The 8,759-nt window shown below is 44.9% G+C and overlaps 1 long non-coding RNA gene across 1 annotated transcript; it reads right to left on the bottom strand.

Moving 5' to 3' along the window:
• Window positions 1–584: 584 nt before the first annotated feature.
• Window positions 585–3,477, bottom strand: LOC140106598 (uncharacterized). Its single transcript, XR_011850818.1, has 4 exons — window positions 3,250–3,477; window positions 2,316–2,395; window positions 1,635–1,682; window positions 585–782 (listed from the first exon to the last, which is right to left on the bottom strand). It is a non-coding gene; the product is annotated as an uncharacterized lncRNA (long non-coding RNA).
• Between the last annotated feature and the right edge of the window lie 5,282 nt (window positions 3,478–8,759).

The following is an 8,759-nucleotide window of genomic DNA, read 5'->3' as shown; positions in this document are numbered from 1 at the left end:
GTATATACCTCCTCAGACATTACATACATGGCACAGGGTGTGCACAGCAGTATATACCCCCTCAGACATTACATACATGACACAGGATGTACACAGCAGTATATACCCCCTCAGACATTACATACATGACACAGGATGTACACAGCAGTATATACCCCCTCAGACATTACATACATGGCTCAGGGTGTACACAGCAGTATATACCCCCTCAGACATTACATACATGGCACAGGGTGTTCACAGCAGTATATACCCCCTCAGACATTACATACATGACACAGGGTGTACACAGCAGTATATACCCCCTCAGACATTACATACATGGCACAGGGTGTACACAGCAGTATATACCCCCTCAGACATTACATACATGACACAGGATGTACACAGCAGTATATACCCCCTCAGACATTACATACATGGCACAGGATGTACACAGCAGTATATACCCTACACCCAATAGTAGCCCGCCACAGATTCCCTCCACCGCTGTCCCATCAACACCAAAATGATAAGTTACACAATTGAGAGAAATTATTGAGAAGTTGGAAAAGGAAGACACCGAGTAACATAAAGTGGTTAAAAATTATCTTTATTGTTTAACTTCACGAGGGGATTGAGATTTGAAAAGTTTATATTTTATTTGAAAAACAAAACAAAACACATTTTCATAGAAACCAACACAAAATTACAATTCTTAACATTCAGTGATTTAGTATAGGTCAGTCTCCACGGTACACAAAGTCTTCATCAATTAACAAAATTCTTTGGTCATCAAGAATCTGCAAAGATAAAACAAGCGATCAGCCGTACGTAAGGGTTAGGGTTACACCTTCTAGATGCAATCCGCTAACCCTACCCTACACCCAATAGTAGCCCGTCACAGATTCCTTACCCTCAGCCGCCGTCCCATCGACACCAAAAGGATAAGTTCCACGAGGGAATCATGGACCTTACGTCTTCTAGTGAAAATGAAGTAGCTGCTTCCAGAATCCGCTTTGTGCTACCACTAGATGCAAGGAGCTACACCCAATAGTAGCCCGCCACAGATTCCCTCCACCGCCGTCCCATCAACACCAAAAGGATAAGTTCCACAACGAGGGAATCATGGACCTTACGTCTTCTAGTGAAAATGAAATAGCTGCTTCCAGAATCCGCTTTGTGCCACCACTAGATGCAAGGCGCTACACCCAATAGTAGCCCGCCACAGATTCCCTCCACCGCCGTCCCATCAACACCAAAAGGATAAGTTCCACAACGAGGGAATCATGGACCTTACGTCTTCCGGTGAAAATGAAATAGCCGCTTCCAGAATCCGCTTTGTGCTACCACTAGATGCAAGGCCCTAACCCTACACCCAATAGTAGCCCGCCACAGATTCCCTCCACCACTGTCCCATCGACACCAAAAGGATAAGTTCCACGACGAGGGAATCATGGACCTTACGTCTTCCAGTGAAAATGAAATAGCCGCTTCCGGAATCCGCTTTGTGCTACCACTAGATGCAAGGTTAATGAAACAGGAAGATACACTCAAGTTATTTGAGTGCTGCGACTATATGCCCCTTTCACATGATGCTACACCAATAACCCCTCAATTATCAATGCAACGTATTCATGCTACGGAGGACTTACCGTGTAATTGCAGCTCGTCACAGCTGGGGCAGGCGTCCAGAGACTGTCCTGTCAAAATGAAAAAAGATAAAGAAAGTGTAAGATACAGGTACACAGGTTGTGAGGGGTATTGCAACTTGGCTACACAGTAGTGACAGACAGACACCGAGTCCCAAGTGGAGCAGCAGGAATGGCTATCTCCAGCCGCTCACGACCCTATAGGGCAATTAGCTGAGAGATATATCTGATCATGAGGTTATCCCCTCGCCTGAAAATCATGAGCAAGTGCATCCATTGTAAAAGAAAACGGTCACCAGGTGCATTAAATAGTAGCCCGCCACAGATTCCTTACCCTCTGCTGCCGTCCCATCGACACCAAAAGTATAAGTTCCACGAGGAAATCATGGAGCTTACGTCTTCCAGTGAAAATGAAGTAGCTGCTTCCAGAATCCGCTTTGTGCTACCACTAGATGCAAGGCCCTAACCCTACACCCAATAGTAGCCCGCCACAAATTCCCTCCACCGCCGTCCCATCAACACCAAAAGGATAAGTTCCACAATTGAGAGAAATTATTGAGAAGTTGGAAAAAGGAAGACACCGAGTAACATAAAGTGGTTAAAAATTATCTTTATCGTGTAACTTCACGAGGGGATTGAGATTTGAAAAGTTTATATTTTATTTAAAAAAAAACCAATACAAACATTCAGTGATTTAGTATAGGTCAGTCTCCACTGTACACAAAGTCTTCATCAATTAACAAAATTCTTTGGTCATCAAGAATCTGCAAAGATAAAACAAGCGATCAGCCGTACGTAAGGGTTAGGGTTACACCTTCTAGATGCAATCCGCTAACCCTACCCTACACCCAATAGTAGCCCGCCACAGATTCCTTACCCTCAGCCGCCGTCCCATCGACACCAAAAGGATAAGTTCCACGAGGGAATCATGGACCTTACGTCTTCCAGTGAAAATGAAGTAGCTGCTTCCAGAATCCGCTTTGTGCTACCACTAGATGCAAGGCGCTACACCCAATAGTAGCCCGCCACAGATTCCCTCCACCGCCGTCTCATCAACACCAAAAGGATAAGTTCCACAACGAGGGAATCATGGACCTTACGTCTTCTAGTGAAAATGAAATAGCTGCTTCCAGAATCCGCTTTGTGCTACCACTAGATGCAAGGCGCTACACCCAATAGTAGCCCGCCACAGATTCCCTCCACCGCCGTCTCATCAACACCAAAAGGATAAGTTCCACAACGAGGGAATCATGGACCTTACGTCTTCCGGTGAAAATGAAATAGCTGCTTCCAGAATCCGCTTTGTGCTACCACTAGATGCATGGCCCTAACCCTACACCCAATAGTAGCCCGCCACAGATTCCTTACCCTCAGCCGCCGTCCCATCGACACCAAAAGTATAAGTTCCACGAGGGAATCATGGACCTTACGTCTTCCAGTGAAAATGAAATAGCCGCTTCCGGAATCCGCTTTGTGCTACCACTAGATGCAAGGTTAATGAAACAGGAAGATACACTCAAGTTATTTGAGTGCTGCGACTATATGCCCCTTTCACATGATGCTACACCAATAACCCCTCAATTATCAATGCAACGTATTCATGCTACGGAGGACTTACCGTGTAATTGCAGCTCGTCACAGCTGGGGTAGGCGTCCAGAGACTGTCCTGTCAAAATGAAAAAAGATAAAGAAAGTGTAAGATACAGGTACACAGGTTGTGAGGGGTATTGCAACTTGGCTACACAGTAGTGACAGACAGACACCGAGTCCCAAGTGGAGCAGCAGGAATGGCTATCTCCAGCCGCTCACGACCCTATAGGGCAATTAGCTGAGAGATATATCTGATCATGAGGTTATCCCCTCGCCTGAAAATTATGAGCAAGTGCATCCATTGTAAAAGAAAACGGTCACCAGGTGCATTAAACTATACCCCCCCCCCCCCACCCCCGTAAGAAGATACAAGTTTAGAGGCTGGAGGTGGAGGGTCTTCTGGCCCCCCTATATCCCCGTCTTCTTGTATAACTGCTGCAGCTCTAGTTTTGGAGATCACAGCAGTTTGTAAGATCAGACGAGGTGTCTATGGATCTCAGCCTGAGCCATGGAGGCCTGGAAGAACTAAGACCAGATTTATACTTCTAGCTGCTGAAGCCCCCAAAATATCTGTCCCCCTCCTCCCAGCCTCTATCTCTAGTTCCACAGAACCACAATCCTGATAACATCAGAAGTAGCAATGGAAGATCCAAACATATAATCCAATATGGCTGCTCTCACCTGTCCTGCTCCTCTTCAGACCTGAGGGCCCTCAGCTGAGGCAAGCATTTAGCAGCTCTTAATTGGCCTTAATTAGTGAGACACACCCTCTCCCAAGTTGTGATCAAAAAACACCCTTTCACTGCTGAACTTCAGTTCCACACCTCTATGGCCAGTGGTGATACACGGGGCATTTTTGTCACATCTCTGCTGCGATTTTGAACGCATTGAAAACGCATCATTTTTCAAATGTTTCCTTGTGGTTTTAAGAAGGCGCACGTGTGGCTTTGATATATATATATATATATATATATATATATACAAAGCAGTATATACCTCCTCAGACATTACATACATGACACAGGGTGTACACAGCAGTATATACCCCCTCAGACATTACATACATGGCACAGGATGTACACAGCAGTATATACCCCCTCAGACATTACATACATGGCACAGGGTGTACACAGCAGTATATACCCCCTCAGACATTACATACATGGCACAGGGTGTACACAGCAGTATATACCCCCTCAGACATTACATACATGGCACAGGATGTACACAGCAGTATATACCCCCTCAGACATTACATACATGGCACAGGGTGTACACAGCAGTATATACCCCCTCAGACATTACATACATGACACAGGGTGTACACAGCAGTATATACCCCCTCAGACATTACATACATGACACAAGATGTACACAGCAGTATATACCACCTCAGACATTACCTACATGGCACAGGGTGTACACAGCAGTATATACCCCCTCAGACATTACATACATGACACAGGGTGTACACAGCAGTATATACGCCCTCAGACATTACATACATGACACAGGATGTACACAGCAGTATATACCCCCTCAGACATTACATACATGACACAGGATGTTCACAGCAGTATATACCCCCTCAGACATTACATACATGACACAGGGTGTACACAGCAGTATATACCTCCTCAGACATTACATACATGGCACAGGGTGTACACAGCAGTATATACCCCCTCAGACATTACATACATGACACAGGATGTACACAGCAGTATATACCCCCTCAGACATTACATACATGGCACAGGATGTACACAGCAGTATATACCCCCTCAGACATTACTTACATGGCACAGGGTGTACACAGCAGTATATACCCCCTCAGACATTACATACATGGCACAGGGTGTACACAGCAGTATATACCCCCTCAGACATTACATACATGGCACAGGATGTACACAGCAGTATATACCCCCTCAGACATTACATACATGACACAGGGTGTACACAGCAGTATATACCCCCTCAGACATTACATACATGACACAGGGTGTACACAGCAGTATATACCCCCTCAGACATTACATACATGGCACAGGATGTACACAGCAGTATATACCACCTCAGACATTACATACATGGCACAGGGTGTACACAGCAGTATATACCCCCTCAGACATTACATACATGGCACAGGATGTACACAGCAGTATATACCCCCTCAGACATTACATACATGACACAGGATGTTCACAGCAGTATATACCCCCTCAGACATTACATACATGGCACAGGGTGTACACAGCAGTATATACCCTCTCAGACATTACATACATGACACAGGGTGTACACAGCAGCATATACCTCCTCAGACATTACATACATGACACAGGATGTACACAGCAGTATATACCCCCTCAGACATTACATACATGACACAGGATGTACACAGCAGTATATACCCCCTCAGACATTACATACATGACACAGGGTGTACACAGCAGTATGTACCCCCTCAGACATTACATACATAACACAGGGTGTACACAGCAGTATATACCCCCTCAGACATTACATACATGACACAAGATGTACACAGCAGTATATACCCCCTCAACATTACATACATGGCACAGGGTGTACACAGCAGTATATACCCCCTCAGACATTACATACATGACACAGGGTGTACACAGCAGTATATACCCCCTCAGACATTACATACATGACACAGGGTGTACACAGCAGTATATACCCCTCAGACATTACATACATGGCACAGGGTGTATACAGCAGTATATACCACCTCAGACATTACATACATGACACAGGGTGTACACAGCAGTATATACCCCCTCAGACATTACATACATGACACAAGATGTACACAGCAGTATATACCCCCTCAGACATTACATACATACATGACACAAGATGTACACAGCAGTATATACCCCCTCAGACATTACATACATGACATGGCACAGGGTGTACACAGCAGTATATACCCCCTCAGACATTACATACATGGCACAGGGTGTACACAGCAGTATATACCCCTCAGACATTACATACATGGCACAGGATGTACACAGCAGTATATACCCCCTCAGACATTACATACATGACACAGGGTGTACACAGCAGTATATACCCCCTCAGACATTACATACATGACACAGGGTGTACACAGCAGTATATACCCCCCCAGACATTACATACATAGCACAGGGTGTACACAGCAGTATATACCCCCTCAGACATTACATACATGACACAAGATGTACACAGCAGTATATACCTCCTCAGACATTACATACATGACACAAGATGTACACAGCAGTATATACCCCCTCAGACATTACATACATGACACAAGATGTACACAGCAGTATATACCCCCTCAGACATTACATACATGACACAGGGTGTACACAGCAGTATATACCCCCTCAGACATTACATACATGGCACAGGGTGTACACAGCAGTATATACCTCCTCAGACATTACATACATGACACAGGGTGTACACAGCAGTATATACCCCTTCAGACATTACATACATGACACAGGGTGTACACAGCAGTATATACCCCCTCAGACATTACATACATGGCACAGGATGTTCACAGCAGTATATACCCCCTCAGATATTACATACATGGCACAGGGTGTACACAGCAGTATATACCCCCTCAGACATTACATACATGGCACAGGGTGTACACAGCAGTATATACCCCCTCAGACATTACATACACGGCACAGGATGTACACAGCAGTATATACCCCCTCAGACATTACATACATGACACAGGGTGTACACAGCAGTATATACCCCCTCAGACATTACATACATGACACAAGATGTACACAGCAGTATATACCCCCTCAGACATTACATACATGGCACAGGGTGTACACAGCAGTATATACCTCCTCAGACATTACATACATGACACAGGGTGTACACAGCAGTATATACCCCCTCAGACATTACATACATGGCACAGGATGTACACAGCAGTATATACCCCCTCAGACATTACATACATGGCACAGGGTGTACACAGCAGTATATACCCCCTCAGACATTACATACATGACACAGGGTGTACACAGCAGTATATACCTCCTCAGACATTACATACATGGCACAGGGTGTACACAGCAGTATATACCTCCTCAGACATTACATACATGACACAGGGTGTACACAGCAGTATATACCCCCTCAGACATTACATACATGACACAGGGTGTACACAGCAGTATTTACCCCCTCAGACATTACATACATGACACAAGATGTACACAGCAGTATATACCCCCTCAGACATTACATACATGGCACAGGATGTACACAGCAGTATATACCACCTCAGACATTACGTACATGGCACAGGGTGTACACAGCAGTATATACCCCCTCAGACATTACATACATGACACAGGGTGTACACAGCAGTATATACCCCCTCAGACATTACATACATGGCACAGGGTGTACACAGCAGTATATACCCCTCAGACATTACATACATGGCACAGGATGTACACAGCAGTATATACCCCACTCAGACATTACATACATGACACAGGATGTACACAGCAGTATATACCCCACTCAGACATTACATACATGGCACAGGGTGTACACAGCAGTATATACCCCCTCAGACATTACATACATGGCACAGGGTGTACACAGCAGTATATACCTCCTCAGACATTACATACATGGCACAGGGTGTACACAGCAGTATATACCCCCTCAGACATTACATACATGACACAGGGTGTACACAGCAGTATATACCCCTCAGACATTACATACATGGCACAGGGTGTACACAGCAGTATATACCTCCTCAGACATTACATACATGGCACAGGATGTACACAGCAGTATATACCCCCTCAGACATTACATACATGACATAAGATGTACACAGCAGTATATACCCCCCTCAGACATTACATACATGGCACAGGATGTACACAGCAGTATATACCCCTCAGACATTACATACATGACACAGGATGTTCACAGCAGTATATACCCCCTCAGACATTACATACATGGCACAGGGTGTACACAGCAGTATATACCCCCTCAGACATTACATACATAACACAAGATGTACACAGCAGTATATACCTCCTCAGACATTACATACATGACACAAGATGTACACAGCAGTATATACCCCCTCAGACATTACATACATGACACAAGATGTACACAGCAGTATATACCCCCTCAGACATTACATACATGGCACAGGGTGTACACAGCAGTATATACCCCCTCAGTATATACCCCCTCAGACATTACATACATGGCACAGGGTGTACACAGCAGTATATACCTCCTCAGACATTACATACACGGCACAGGATGTTCACAGCAGTATATACCCCCCTCAGACATTACATACATGGCACAGGGTGTACACAGCAGTATATACCCCTCAGACATTACATACATGGCACAGGGTGTATACAGCAGTATATACCACCTCAGACATTACATACATGACACAGGGTGTACACAGCAGTATATACCCCCTCAGACATT

This window comes from Engystomops pustulosus, chromosome 11 (genome assembly GCF_040894005.1).
Source record: "Engystomops pustulosus chromosome 11, aEngPut4.maternal, whole genome shotgun sequence".
Lineage (NCBI taxonomy): Eukaryota > Metazoa > Chordata > Amphibia > Anura > Leptodactylidae > Engystomops > Engystomops pustulosus.
Note: the sequence above shows the minus strand (reverse complement) of the source record. Positions and strands in the feature narration are given on the sequence as shown.